Source organism: Eublepharis macularius, chromosome 3, assembly GCF_028583425.1.
Source record: "Eublepharis macularius isolate TG4126 chromosome 3, MPM_Emac_v1.0, whole genome shotgun sequence".
Classification (NCBI taxonomy): domain Eukaryota; kingdom Metazoa; phylum Chordata; class Lepidosauria; order Squamata; family Eublepharidae; genus Eublepharis; species Eublepharis macularius.
In genome coordinates, this window is record NC_072792.1 from 102772805 (window position 1) to 102788703 (window position 15899).

Sequence of the window (15899 nt, forward strand, 5' to 3'; positions counted from 1 at the left end):
ATACATTTGATGTTTTTATTGATTTACAGTTTATAGATCTCTTCTCTCTCTTTTTCCCCAATTGGCTGTTGGACGTTAAACCACCTCAGGTTGTTGTTTGTATTTTTCTTCCAACCTTCCATTCAGCATTTTGATTGGTTTGAGCTGAATGGAGGAAAAAAGATGGTAGAATCTCATCCTGTCCATCAGAGGTAGAAACAATATTAAAGACCAAAGCCAGTAAAAAATATGAGAACTGTTAAGGAATGCACATGCTTCATAAAGTCTGCAGCTACTAAAGCAGTACTTAAAGAACCCAGCCACCAAAATTATGGTGAAACATCAACTTAACAAGTGACCCAAAACTATTTACAAATGCAGCCTGACCAGTCCCCCCTCCCCGAACTCCATAGTTTTATGTAGTTACTCAGAAGGTCTGTTTGGCTTTATCAACTTAAATTTCCATGGCCAAGGCATCATCAATAAAGTCTCCTGAGAATACAACAATGCATAGAGGGGCTATATTTGGGATAGCATTAAGGAAAAGGACTCAGGCTTGCAAAAAATGGAAAAGAATACTAGGATGTAGTTACAATTTACATACATCTTAGAAGATATAACATTGTAGAAAGAGTAGTGTTTAAAGGCTGAGCTATATTAAGACTAAAGTCCTGTGTTGATGCAAACAAAAAGATGGATCTTTGGCATATCTAGATTAAAATAAGAGGAAGGCATTTTACTAGGAAAGAAATAAAATTGTTAATAATCTCTACGGAATTGCCAACGGTCCATTACTCTACTGGCCTGAGAAGAAAAATCACATTTTGGCAGACAATCAGCATGGAGGGCTGAAAAACTAGTTAACTTCAGAGCAGATCCAACAAAAATTATTTCCTCTTGACCTCCCCCTCCCCACCTGCCATTGCAAAAATCCTATCATATTGCCCTTGGCAATAGTGATACTATGCAAAAGCAATATGCAAAACAGTATTAACTGCTGAAAGAACCCCAGCACAGAAAATATTTGGTTCCATACAGACTGTATTTATTGCCATGGCATTTGAATTCTATATTTAAATACAGGAAAAAGTAATCACTATCATTTAAAAGCAGAAAGCAAAGGAAGTTATAGACCATGAATATACTTATTGGGTAAATTCATCATTTTTCCAAATGTAAATGGTCCTTAAGCAGTTTTGGAGGGTTCTGCATTTATTTATTCTGGATGGTTAGCGCTGTTAAAGCTTGAAGGTTATGAGTCATCAGATGACAGTCTGCAAATACATTCCAGTCATCTGCCTATTTTTGATCATATAGAAGCATAAGATGCTGCTACTGGGAGAAAGAGTGGCTTTTAATGTTTCTTTTTTGGCCAGAGTACAATCACAAAATTGAACATACAATACAAACTCTCATGAGGTCAAATCCATAGTGTGTAGACAAATTTATACACGGTCCATGATGTTATTATTTCACAGTAAAATTTAATAAGGGATGTTGGAATGCCCACCAGTTCAGTTCATGGTTGTCAGTTGTCTGCAGAAGAGCACATTCTTCTGGTTCTAGGCATGTTTACTCATTGAAAGACCCTGGTCTTGCATTAGCAGAAGCATCTATCATTTAAGTAACTTGTTTTAAACAGAGAACTGCTGGCCACAACAGAAATGGGTACATTGTAAGACAAAACTAGCCTTAAGATTCAAGCCAGTATTTCCATGACATTTGGAACATCCTATGATGGACAGCACTCGAGAATTATTATTTCATATGGTTTATATCCGATTTGTATAGAAAACGAGAGGTGTGCACTGAGAACTTTTTTGTTATAATTTCAGATTTGGTCTTTGGGGGGAAATTTTTTATCATGATTGCTTATTTCTAGGTAGGATATTGCTGGTTTGGGAGTCAAATCCATGGTTTTATTTTTGCCCACACCCAGTCAGAATAAAGAGGCAGACACAAGGCTTGGGTAATAAAGGGCCACTTTTTATTTTATGGCAACAACATGAACTACAACAACGAAAAACCCTGTCAAGGGCCTAACCAGCAATACAGGTCAAGCCCTGGGGTCACTCCCCTGGACCCCACCTTGACCTGTCTGGGCAAGACCCACTGCCCCGGATGAGAGCCATCCAAATCCATGGCTGGGATCCAGCCGGCCTGGCGGATGGTTTCCCCCTTAAAGCTCCAAGAACCCCGCCATGGAACATGAGGGAAGGACTTGTCCAGGGGATCCCACCAGGCAGCCTGACCTCTCATCTGGCTGCCATAAAGCATGCCAGCCGATCCTGACAGGCCCCTAATATCCCCACCAATGGGGATGTGCCAAGGGTACTCACCATCCCGCTAACATCCCCCCAACTAAATCCTGCCAATGCTAAGGCCGAGCCTCTGCTCAGGCCTTCATGCCCCACAGATGACTTACTGTAAGTCGTTGCCCTTGCCTCAGGTCATCTAAAAATATGTTGTTGCCAGCCACCGAAAGGTGGACCCCAACACCTCGGTAGAGGTCGGCCAAACTGGCCTTAATCCTGGGATGGGGAAGCTAAATGCCCAGCCCATTCCCCCAAGCTAACTGAAATATCTCTAACCAAATAGTTAAGATGCCAGGCCACTGCTTGCTAATCCACTACAAGTCAGCCTGCACCTGCAAAGCAAGGGCCATACCCTTTACAAGCCCAGGTCATTACCTCCCAGGTGAATGACCAATATGTCAGGCGGAGGACCACTCCTCCCCTCAAACAGCAAAGGCAGCAGCCCTGGCCACCATAGACCCCAGCGGCCCTGCCACTCAACTGTGGCCCACTCACTTAACCCAAGCTGGGACCCGATGGCCATCCTCTTGGCTTGGTGGGCCACCCAAAAAACCATGCTGTGTCCGCATATAAGGATCTGCAGCCTTCCACGGCGAAACACAGCACCTAAAGAAAAATAAGTCAGTTGAGGTTCACAGTGCCCAGTGGGTGAATGTATGACTGATAAGCCCTGGACCTCCACCGGCCCCACCCACTGGATAACTGGACTAGAGTAATGCATGGCTGCAGCTATCGAGGCTGCCCCAATCTGGAAGGAATGGGTGCCAAATTTAACATTCTGCAGACCCAATCTTGTCAGAGCCCATCCAGTGACTGTCCTGCACTGGAACCTAGTCAAGGGGGGCTCCATCAATGATGAAACAATAACTCCCATTGTCCCCCTGAAGCGCAATAAACTGCTTCAGCGCTGATACCGGGCACAACCCTATATCTGCACAAGGACGCAGCTGGCTAACATACCCCAGCTGTAACTGATCCGTCCTAGAACACCTAATCTTTAAAGCAACAGTATCACGCTAATCCCGGCATCTATCCTGCACCTGTGATAGGGAAGCCTTAATTTGCCCATGGTGTTGCAGAGACATGTTAAGAAAGCCCCATCCAGGAGCCACCACTCTACAAGTGAAGTTTAAGGGGCCTGCAAGCTGCTGCAACTCAATCATAGATACTCTACGGCGCTCTTTAATGAGGCAAGCCAAACCCTGCGGTTGGCTAGCTCTTCCAGTGGCAGCCAGGAGGTTTTATGGACCATGTCCAGCTCAGCAGAGCCCTCCATCTTTTCATAGGCTAAGGGGACCCCCCCCAGTTGTACTGCCAGATTAATGAAGTCTACCACGAGCCAGGCGCATTGGCCGGATCAGAAGGCCCCTCAAATGGGAACAACCAGATAATGAACAGTGTCCCAACAGAGCAGCCGGTGACACTGTGCCCATTCAAGGAAGGAGCAGAAGCGTTAAAAGACCGCACAGGAAATCGAGCACCCTGTCCATGTAGAAACGGTCTTAAAAACAGAACACCCACAGCTCAAAGTTCTTTGGATGAACCAGGAGAAGGCGAAATGCCTTCCTTGGTTTGGCTTCTTAATACCTCTGCACCTGCTGACACAGACAGCCCCTCAAGGCAGAAAGTCTATTAAGTACCTCAGCCTGAAAAGCAGCTGCTGATGTCAACCTTACAGACCTACTGTGCTTCGCACCATCCGTCCCTAATACACTTCTAGCTTGCTCAAGGGCCGCGATACAGCTCAAAATGGCCTGATGACCAAATGCCTCCTCTCCATCTGAAGATGACAAAGTAGGTGGGGGCCTCTTAGGAGGGGGCTTTTTGGCTGGTCTCTTCCCCTTGAGGGGCCTGACCCTTTTTTGGGTTGCATAGTTATGCGGTTACTCTTTATTAATAAAACCAATCACCACTATATTATTATTATTATTATTATTATTATTATTATTATTATTATTGTCACATGAGCAAATCAATAAAGCCTCCCAATAGGCCTGAGGGGCTGTAATGCAAACTTTTCAAAACCGGGCAAAAGCTTACTATCCTTTTCTAAAATGGCCACCACCTATGCTTGCAGGGAAGAGCAACAGCCCCCCCCCAAATGGCCACAAACCATGCAATGCAATGATGCAGCAAGCACCCTAAAATGGCTGCCTTCTCCTATGGAGATTGAGAGATAAATTAACAGCCCTCTATAGGGCAAAATTCCCCCCAGCAACAGGAAGGAAAAAACAGGGGGGGGGGCGGCAACAACAGATGCCAGTATATAATAAACTAATCAAACCCATTAAACACCTCAGAAAGTAGTGGGGGTAGGCGAAAGCCCCTTGTCAGCCTGCAGAATATGCCCCCAAGCCCTTTAACTAACAACTGCAGGGGGGCGGGATATGGATCCAACTCCCCCAAAAGCCACCCCAGGGCAGCAGAAGGCGCCCACACCTCCTGTCTGGGAACCCAGCAGTAGATGTATAAGGTGGGAGCAGCGATGACAGAAAATGAAAACAGCATAAAGAGCGAAGCCAGAGGCTCCAAGAGCTCTGCTTCTTGCAATGCTGCTTTTGCCACCTTGCCAACACCAGTCTGAAAACAAGTGGTGCAGCTGGAAGCTCCGAAGCTGCACTCCTCGCCGATGCCCCTTGCTGCCTGTCAGCAGCTCCACGGGGCTGTGGCTGTGCAAACAGCTTGGCTCTACTCCTCTCACCGCTAAGCGACATGGAGCTGAAGGCTCCAAAGCTGTCCTCTTTGCTGCCTAACAGCTGATTCGCGGCACCACAGCTGTGCAAACAGCTTGGCTCCACTCTGCTGAGCTCTGGCCTGAAGGTCTCCGAGTGCTCGGGAAGAGGAAAAAACCTCCACTTCACTGAGCATGAGGTGGCAAGTGCCTCTCCCAGGGGGCAGGGCTGTCCTGTTAAGGCACTTAGCCCCACCCCCTTCCCACGTGACTCTGAGAGGCTGGGGGAATGCTGCTGCTTCTCCTCCGTGGTGGCAAACGTGGCCCCCGGCCTCAAGTCTTTGGCTACCGGCCGGGTAGGGGCCAAATTCCTTCTGGACCATTATTTTCAATGAGAAATCTATTCAAGGATTTGGGGCAGCTGTTTATAAATAACCTTCAAACTCACTGAAAAACTTACCTTTTATCTGCCTTCCCCATCTTCACCTATATTTCTTAATGTACTTCATTTATACCCTGCCTTTCTCCATAATGAAGATCCAAAGCAGTTTACTTCATTCTCCTTGCCTCTATATTATCCTCACAAAAACCTGAGAGGTAAGTTAGGCTAAGAATGTATAACTGTATCAAAGTTACCCAGTGAGCTTCCATAGCAGAGTGGAGATTTGATCTTTGGTCTCCCACATCATATTTTGAAACCCTAACCTACACTACACTGACTTTGGGGGAAGAGATTTCTGTTGAACTCTAGCAAACAGCCAGGTTTGAATGAGTCATTTAAGACATGTGGTATCAAGTCCTCTGGTGGTTATTTCTAGACCTTGCCCCAATATATCCTCCCTCAAAGTCCAAAACAGCCCTGGAAAGGGCCTTGCTCCCTCTCCTGCCTTTTGTTAACAGAACCCAAGTCTGGAATACTTGCTCAACTGTTATGGATGTCTAGCAACAGCCACTTAAGGCATCTCGTTAAAGCAACAGGTGCTCCTTCTTCATTTTGGGATTTTTTTAAAGACCCCCCCTTTTTTTTTAGATTTCAGATTTTTCTGCAAACCTGGGGCATTTTTCAGGTGTGTCTTGTCAATTCAGGGCTCTAGTCTCTGGTTGTAAGTATCCTCAGATCAGAGGCACTTGGCTATTAGTGGACAAGATTCTTCAAAATACATCAGAAATTCCTCTTCCCACATCTCACCTCCAGTATGTTTTTATATAAATATTCAAGCACTTACAGTAGGTTTTAATCTTCTCTCTTTGGTAGGCCATATCACTGGTGCTGAGAAAAAGTTAAATTCAAATGTTAAAATTATCTAATTATCTCACTCTCTTACAGACAGGAATGAGCCTCGTAGGAATCTAGTTTGTGGGAGGTTTGTCTGTAGGTGGATGTGGAAAAAAACACACAGAAAGAGGGAAGCCAAACTCAAGTTAACAACATTTTAAAAATAAAGAACTCAAGAGATGAAGATAAAATGATATAAAATAATCAAGAGATCTTTAAGGTATTAATTTCCATTCTGTCTTCATTTTTTTAATCACAATTTACAGAATCTAGTGTTTGAAGATGCCTGCCCTAGCCATTAACGCCTAATGAGAGAACCCCTGGAAATACAGTTTAAAACACCTCCTAATTTCTCATTTCAAAAAGCTGAATTGTCATCCCACTTGCCTCTTCTTTTTTGGCATCTTGCTCTCGAAGAGTGAGGCACATAGGTTTGTCTGAAGAGAGAATACTGTTTTTTTTATGAATTCTTCTGTCTCTCCTGCTGGTTTGACTTTCAAATGTTTTAGGCTCAGAAATACAACATGCAATGTATATGGGTGCTGTGTGTTTGTTTGTTTATTTGTTTATTTATTTACATTATTTATAACCCACCTTTCTCACTGAGACTCAAGGCAGGTTATACAGTGTGAAACAGTACAGCCAATTTCAAAGACATTTAAATAAGCAATGTAATAGAGTATGTAAATGCAAATTTTACAAAGATTTTAAACAAGCAGAAATCCAATACAGAGCATTTCTAAGCCTGATATTTTATACAACACAGGAACTACTCAGTAGGATCTCACTTACATCAACAGACAGTACCTAGTAGGGGTGTGTATAATGAAAATCCTGAGCCATAAATGTATTGAAAATAACTTGTCAAGCCTGGTCACGCCCGCCTCGCTGCCCTGTCGTTCTCTGTGCTGCCTTCTCCCCCCCCCCCCCAGAGTATAGTTTCATTACAGCAGCTTATTGGTTATCACTCCCCACTACCCTAGGCAGGCCTTTCCTTGCATTCTGAGTAAAAGCATGAAGAAAGGGATGGTGATGGTGACACTGATGATGATGGCACCATGATGTCTGTTGCTCCCCTCCCCAGAGCAAAGAAAACCTTTGATCCCTATGAGCCACTCAGTGCCAATGCCATAACCTCGTTGTCCAAGAAGACTTTAAAAAGTGCACTCATATGCACCACTCACGTCCTCTTCTCAACAACAGAATTAATGTTAAGGGCTCAGTCTCTCCCTTTGGAGCCAATAGGTTGCATGTGCAGACAGACTTGCTATTAAGGAAAACAAGATGCTGCCAGATAGCCCCCAACAGCTTGGCCTGCCTGCACAGCCTCTGCACAGTAACTACTGAACAAAACACACCAACTTTTTGGCAGTGGAGGGGGGGGGGGAGAGACATTACATTCTTGTTTCCTGTATTTGGTTAAGTGTTCCAAAGACTGCTTTAACAATCTGAACCACCGAGTAGGGATGTGCAAGGCCAGAGAGATTCGGTATTCCTGTTTCAGTTATTACCGGAACAGCAAACCATTTCGGTAATCGCTAATACCGAAATGGTAAGCTGTTTTGGTATTTGAGAGTCGGTAATCGTTTCGGTATTTCGGCTTGTTTCGGCTATTGATTTCAATGGGAAAACCCTCTCCCGGCTTTCCGGAAGCCTGGGGGAGGCATTTTCCCACCGAATCACGTCAAACTTGGTGGGGACCTTCAACTAACTCCTTTCTAACTACCCCCCAAGTTTCAGAATGATTGGACTTTGGAGGGGCCATGTTATGCCCCCCCAAACAAGGTGCCCCCATCCTCTTACACTTTCCATTGTTCTCTATGGGGAAAAACAAGTCCTCATCTTGCTAGGTGGCCTGGGGTGGCATTTTGCATGCAAAATGCCCCCAACCCTCAGGGGCCCTTCTCCCACCTGTCCTCCCACCCTCCACCAAGGCTCAGCCTCCTCCCACTTTGGGGGGCCTTTATATGGCCTCCCCAAGTAGGTGCACTTTAACCCCCCTTTCTCCAATATTTCCTAAGGGGGAAATGACAGAGGCTTGTTTTGCTAGGGGTGGCATTTTGCATGCAAAATGCCCCCAACCCTTAGGGGCCCTTCTCCCACCTGTCCTCCCACCCTCTACCAAGGCTCAGCCTGCTCCCAATTTGGGGGCCATTTTATGGCGTCCCCAAGTAGGTGCTCTCGGCCCCCAAAATCCACCCCACACAGACCCACATAGACCCAAATCCCCCCCAGCAGCCACACACAGACCCAAATCCCCCAGCAGCCCCTCACAGACCCAAATCCCCCCAGCAGCCCCTCACAGACCCAAATCCACCCCCAGCAGCCCCACACCCACCAGAACCCCAGGAGCAGGCTGGCCAGCCGTCCCCCATTGTTCCCTATGCTGGGAACTTTTAAACTCTCTTTCCCAGGGCAATTCTGCACAGCCCAGGGGTGCCACAATGGTGGGCACACTCCTGAGTGCCAGCTTGTCCCTATGAAAGAGCACCTGAACCACAGACACCCTCCCACAAATTCCCCCACCACCCACAGAGATGGCCGGCCGGCCGGCCAGCCCCATTGTTCCCTGTGAAGGGAACCAACCTCATAACAAAGAATGAACCATGAACACACACTGAATCAAGTTTTAAAAAATTTATTTTCTCACTTTCAAAGTACAATTTGGCAAAGCATCATGGCACATCACACTAGCAGTCCCCCACACAAAAGAATAACACAATTCACTTCACATCAAAGAATGCCCCCCAAAAACAACTTTTGTAAACGCTTAATTTTTTGAACAGCTTTAGGTTACACAGTGGGAGGGAACAACAGGGCATGAAAAAAGCAGTCTACTAGACAAAATTAACACAACCAACCTCAAATCAGAGAATCACCAAAAACACAATTCCTGTCAAAAACACTTTATTTCTTGAACAGATTTAGGTTACACAGTAGTAGGGCACACCAAAGGGCATGCCAGCATTATCCTAGCCAAAAAATAACACAACTCACTTCAAATCAAGTAAGCACAACACAATTTCCGAAAAATACAACTTATTAGCTTAACCACTCTAGATAACACATCCTCCTTTTCAGAAAACAAGGACAGAATAACAAAAACCACACACACACATTTTTTTTTTCAAAATCTCTTTATTTCTTGGTGCCTGAGGCCATCTCTCATCCCTCCCAAACCAAACTCAATAGGGGCAAACCATTGCAACAAGGTCCAGCAGAACCATTGTCATTTCCTGCAGCTATGCTTTCAGTTCAACCACACAAAGCTGGCCCGGGTACTGCCACGGGCACTACACAGTGGAATTTCCGGAGCAGTGTTGCAGAGGTTCCCCCCCTCCACCAGCCTCAGCATCTACCTAGAAACATCTGTGAGACATCATCATCAGCTGGTGCCCATCCCCAACTGTCCCCCAACCACACCAAGCACACCCAACATTAACATTTCAAGTTTTTTTTTGTTTTTTTGGTTTTTTTAACATTTTAACTTTGAAAAAACATTTAAAATATTAAAAAAACCATTTAACATTTTAACACTGCACATCAGCATCCCTACCTAAGCAGTCCCTATCTTAAACTCTTTCTCCCTCCAGCGGCAATCAACATTACTGGGGCCTATCATTATTTTTCAGAATAAATTTGGTCCCACAGGGTCTGTCACAGTACTGGGAGATGTTTTAAATTCCCTTTGGGGGGTGTTCAAACTACAGGGTGGATTCCCTTTGCCACTGGTACCTAACCACCCTCCTTCTGCTGGCCGGATTTAACTGCGTCTACAGAGTTTTATGCAGGGGAGAGTGCGATTCCAAAGGACTGGACTCGCAGAGGATGCAGGCCACAAGTCGGGCTCACCTCAGTCACTCTGGAAGTCCAGTCCTGAGAAATCGAAGAGGCTCGACTCTCCATGGGAGAAAGCGAGAACGATGTGGGCTGACAATGTCGCCCACATGAGAAAAGACGCGCTCACGCTCCATGCTCGTCAGAGGGCATGAGAGCAGCCACTGTGCCTTGAGGGAGAGGTCTGGCCAGACCGACTCCTTCTTGGCCCAGCAATTGAGCAGATTGGTGGAGAGCAACTTGCAGGGCTCCGCAAGGTAGTCCCTGACCACTGCCTCCACTGAATCCTCTCTCACATTCCTCACGATCCCAGAGGGCCCGAGGGCCCACAGGAGCATCTCAATCTCCATCGGCACTCCGGTGGTGGCCATGGGGGGAGCCCAGTCAGAGGGGGCATGAGAGGGGACCCACATGGCAGGGCCCCTCTCTTGTCCCCTCTGGTGACAGGCATCCCCTCTTGGCCTGCCTGCACCTCACCCAAGTACAGAGGGCGTCTCTGGCTTGGGTGAGGTTCCCATCCCACTCAGCAAAAGTGCCCTTAATGCGCAGGTCACACATGGTCGCCAACATGTATGACTCGTTCTGAGTGAGAGGAGTTAGTCTGGCAACTATGCCACACTGCAGCCTTCTCACCAGTGTGCACACTGCTGGAACGAGGTCAGCACGAGGTGCGTCTGGGTCTACAAGGGTGGCCAGATTCCTCTGGAGTGTGTGCACCAGGGGAACGACCAGACCCAGGGTTGCCGTGTCTGACAAGACCACCACAGTGAAGTCCTTGAAGGGCTTCAGGACCTCCACTGTCTGGGTGATGGTGAGCCAATCCTCCCAGCTGAACTCACCCACCTGCCATGCACCGTGGCTCTTGGAGAGCCATGCGTGGAGTGCAGCCTGCTGCTTCACCAAGCGCTCAAGCATGGCACAGGTGGAGTTCCAGCGAGTGCTGATGTCAGCGAACAGTGCGTGCTCTGGCATGCCTGTCCTGACCTGCTTCTGGCGCAGTTCGTGAGTGGCTGTCATGCTGTGCGAGAAGTGACTCGTGAGCCTCCTACATTTCTGGAGCAGTAACTGGAAATCACGAGTCTGGGGATCCTGGGGTTCCTTTGAGGAGCCCACCCCAAGTGCATCTCTCACCACTAGGTAAAGCTTGTGGGCCAGAGACTTCTGGCTTGGTGTTATGGCGGTCTGACATGATCCAGGGACCTGGATCATCTGAGTTGCTGTTTCTTAGGCTGGTGAGGTGCCTTGACCCCCCACAGCCCCCTGATTTCAGGGAGAAGTTGGGCAGGAACGCTCTGCAGCCCCAAGAGTGAGTGATCTTGGCTGAGGGGGGATTCTGAATCAAGGGTTCTCCCCCAGGCTTGAGGTCCCCTCATAGAAGGGCGAGCCTATATCTCTGCAGCCACTTTGGAGTCAACAAATTGGCATAGGATCATCGTATCCAAGCTTCAGTTATGGATTTGATCAGAATTTCGCAAAAGAAACAGTGATTACAACCCCAAGGAAAGAAGAGGAGGTAAAGATTGCTATCTCCCCTAATGGGCTTGATTTTTAAACAAAGACCAAAAGTTATTAAATGAGAGACAGAGTTAATTAAAGCAGAAGAGTCAGTAAAGACTTTGGGAGTGAGAAATGTGAGACTCTCTAACATATAAAGCATAAAAGATCAAAAAGGAACTTTTTGTTTACATACCTGTGGTTTTGGAAAGCGACGCGGAGGGAAGGAGTGTGGGAAGTGGCGGAAATATCACGAGAAGCAGTTTGTTTGTTAGAGCAGCGAGCCATGTATAGAGGGGCAGGAAGTGTGTCGGAGTAGCAGCGGAAGAAAAACAACAAGGAGGCAAGGAAGAGCTGAAGAGGAAGCGGAAATTCACCATTTTGGATAAGAGAATGACTGGAGACTTCACAATAGAGTTCACCATAGAGAAAAGACGCCCGACATTTTGATTGCTGGAAAAGGTACGGATTTTAGTAACTTTTAAACCTGACACGAGCGCAAAAAGTGACAGGAGAAAACGGAGTTGAGAAACAGAGTGGACTCCAACCATGTCAAAGAAGGATAAAGATTGGCAGATGGCGATTGAGAATTTGGATAAAAAAGTGACAGAGGGCAATAAAGAATTAAATGAGACTCTACAAAAGAAACAGGAAATGTTGCAGGAGTCACAGAAAAATTTACAGGAGTCACAGCAGAATTTATTAAAAGATATTAAAGAGGCAATAAAGTCAGAAGTTGCAGAGTTGGTGAAAAATATTGATGAGATTAAAAAAGAGCTTTAGTCTACCCAACAGAAAGTGCAAGAGGTGGAGACAAAACCGGAGAATTTGGCCACTAACCTAAAAGTGGAGACATCAGTGTTAAGTGACAGGATGGCTGTTATGGATTGTAAAGCTACTGAAAAACAACTGCGATTTAGTGGTGTTTCGGAGACAATGGCAGAATCAACCCTGAAGCAAATTACTGAAATAATAGCAAATTTTTTTTAAATATAGAGAAAGAAGAGGTGGTAGCCAGTCTGGATATAGCTTATAGTTAATTCAATATATGCACAACAAAAAGACTTACCAAGAGGTATTATTGTCCAATTAACCACAAAGAGAATGAAATAACAAATTATTGGAAAGCATTTTGAGACCCCATTGGTACTTGAAGGAAAGCGGGTCAGGATTATGAAAGAGTTACCGAGGAAAATTTTGCAAGAGAGAAAGAAATACAGAGATTTGACACAGAAGTTGAAAACTTTGAATATAAGGTACAGATGGGAGATACCTGAAGGTCTGAGCTTTGAATTTCAAACGGTAAGGAGAGTGATTAAATCAAGGCATGACATGGAGGTTTTCTTGTTAGAAAATGAGAAAGACTTACCTGACACAAGTAGGCTTTAAATACGGAGTACAAATTAATATCATGGAATGTAAATCATCTTCAAAGCATAAGGCATTATTTCATTGGTTGGCCAAACAAAAATGTAATATAATTTGTTTACAAAAGACCCACATAAAAGATCAAGATATTGAATATTTGAAAAATAAGAAATTGGGACAAGAATTTGTGGCGGCGGCAAAGCAGAAAAAGAGAGGAGTTGCAATTTATATAAAAGAAGAGCTACAACCAAAGATGATTGTGAGTGACAGTAATGGCAGATATTTGGCTGTGGAGTTTAAATGTAATACCAGAAAGGCATTAATTTTGGGAATTTACGCTCCGAATGGAGCAAAAGAACAATTTTTAATGAAGTTATGGCCCAACTGGGTCAAATGACATATGATCAAGTGATTGTGGCAGCAGATTTTAATGGAGTGGTGGATTTGCAATTGGACAAAAAAACTAGTGTGAGTAAAAATAAAACAGGGAAACTGTCAAAGGTATTTTTTGAGCTTCAAAAGCAGGAAAGCCTTGAGGATGTCTGGAGAAAATATAATTCAAAGACCAGACAATATACGTATTTCTCGGCTTGTCATCAGTCGTTATCAAGAATAGTATGATTTGGGCATCTAAGGACCTAGCGGTTTGGACAAAGGAGATTGATATCATGCCAAGAGTTAGTTCAGATCACAATCCTATTTTTTGGAGATTTGGAACGAGATGTAAAAAGCTGAGATGGAGAATAAATGAAGATCTTTTATACAATCAAGTAAATTTGGATGTCCTGAGGAAAGAAACAAAGTGTTTTATTCAACATAATGTGGACCAAGGGGTGTCAATTCAAAAAGTTTGGGATGCCTATAAAGTGGTCATTCGAGGAGTTTTGATGGAATGCCAGAGATAAGAAAAGCAAAGAAATGAAATTGAAATACAAGAAACAATAAAGCAAAAAGAGCAACAACTAAAGAAAAGACCGGGTAAGAAGAAACTTCAACTCGAGATTAGAATTTTACAGGAGCAGATAAGAGCAATGGAAAATAAAGAAATGGAATGGGAACTGAAAAGATTGAAGCAAAAATCGTTTGAAGGAGCCAACAAACCTGGGAAATACCTAGCATGGCAATTGAAAAAAAAAGGGAGAGAAGAAATTAATAAGTAAAATTATGGAAGACGACAAGGAATTGTTTGATCAAGATGCAGTTGACAGAGCATTCTATAAATACTATGCAAAATTGCACCAGAAAAAACCTATTGATATTAGACTAATTAATGAGTATTTTCGAAAGATAACCTTACCAACCTTACCAACGTTACCTGATAAACTGAAAGATAGATTGAACACCAAAATTAAAATAACAGAAATAATGGAAGCGATACAGGCAACAAAAACAGGTAAGGCACCTGGACCAGATGGAATATCGGCTAAATTTTATAAAGTAATGGCTGATGAATTGATACAATTGTTGCAGAGAGTAATGAATGGAATATTAGAAGGAGAGGGAGTACCGGAAACATGGAATGAGGCAAATATTACATTGATACCAAAAAAACCCCAAGATTTAACGAATGTTAAAAATTATAGACCGATATCTCTAACAAACAATGACTATAAGATATTTGCTAAAATATTGGCGGAAAGACTTAAAACTTGGTTGACGGAGTTTATTGCAGAAGAACAGGCACGTTTTTTGCCGGAGAGACAGATAAAAGACAATTTAAGAGTAGTACTGAATGCCATTGAATACTATGATAAACATCCGGGGAAGGAGGTTGGCTTTTTTTTTGTTGACGCAGAAAAGGCTTTTGACAATTTAAATTGGGACTTTATGTTTGCTACAATGGAAAAGAAAAGACTTATATGATGCAGATCATAGGAAAGTAGGATTTAGTGTTAAAAATTCAGAGTTAGAGGAGTGTTTACTTCAAGAAGGTAAAAAGTTGATATTTAAAATATATAAGATTTTGTTGAGATGGTATACAGAAGATGAGGTGCTTAAAGTCCAAATGGTTAAATGGGCAATAAATTGTAATAAAGATATTACAATGGAAGCTTGGGAACGATTGTGGAAAAATACAGTAAAAATTTCAACATGTACCACTATAAAAGAAAATGTTTATAAAATGATTTACAGATGGTATATTACACCAAAAAAGCTAGCTAATAGTAATAGCCAAATATCAGATAAATGTTGGAAATGTAAGAAACATGAAGGTTCCTTCTATCATATGTGGTGGACGTATGAAAAGGCAAAGCAGTTTTGGGGGAATATTGTGGATGTTATGTCAGATATTTTACAGAAAAATGTTGTTAAAAACCCAGAACTGTTACTGTTATGTATGAACTTAGAAGAATTTGATAGTATGGACAGAACAATGGTATTTTATATGGTGACAGCAGCTAAGATGTTATATGCACAACTTTGGAAGACACAAGAGATACCATCGGTGGAAGATTGGATGCAGAAGTTATTGAACATGGCAGAAATGGACAAATTAACAAGGAAACTTAAAGAACAAGATATAGAAGAATTTATTATGAACTGGGTGAAACTTAAGAACTATATGGAAAGAAAGGGGGACATGAAGGGGAAAATCTGGCCTTTGGATAACTTGTAAAGGGGGAAGGTAGTTCTTTGCCGGTAGTTGAAATATTTAAACAATAGATAATGATAGATAAGGGATTTTTTTTGTTAAATATAGTTGAATAGAAGAGATAGCAGATAGGCTGCAATTTAAATAGGGGGGGGGGGGTTGGAAAACTGTTGGAAGTTTATTATAAAAAGGGGGGGAACCGAAATGGGATGGAGATGTTAATTGAATGTTATGAGTGATATATGTTAACCCATCCAATAAAAACTTTAAAAAAAAAGAAGAAGCTTGTGGGCTGCACAGTAAATGCACTCTTGGCTCACTAGATCCGCTGCTGCCCTCATGTTGCTGCCACCGTCCGTCACCATA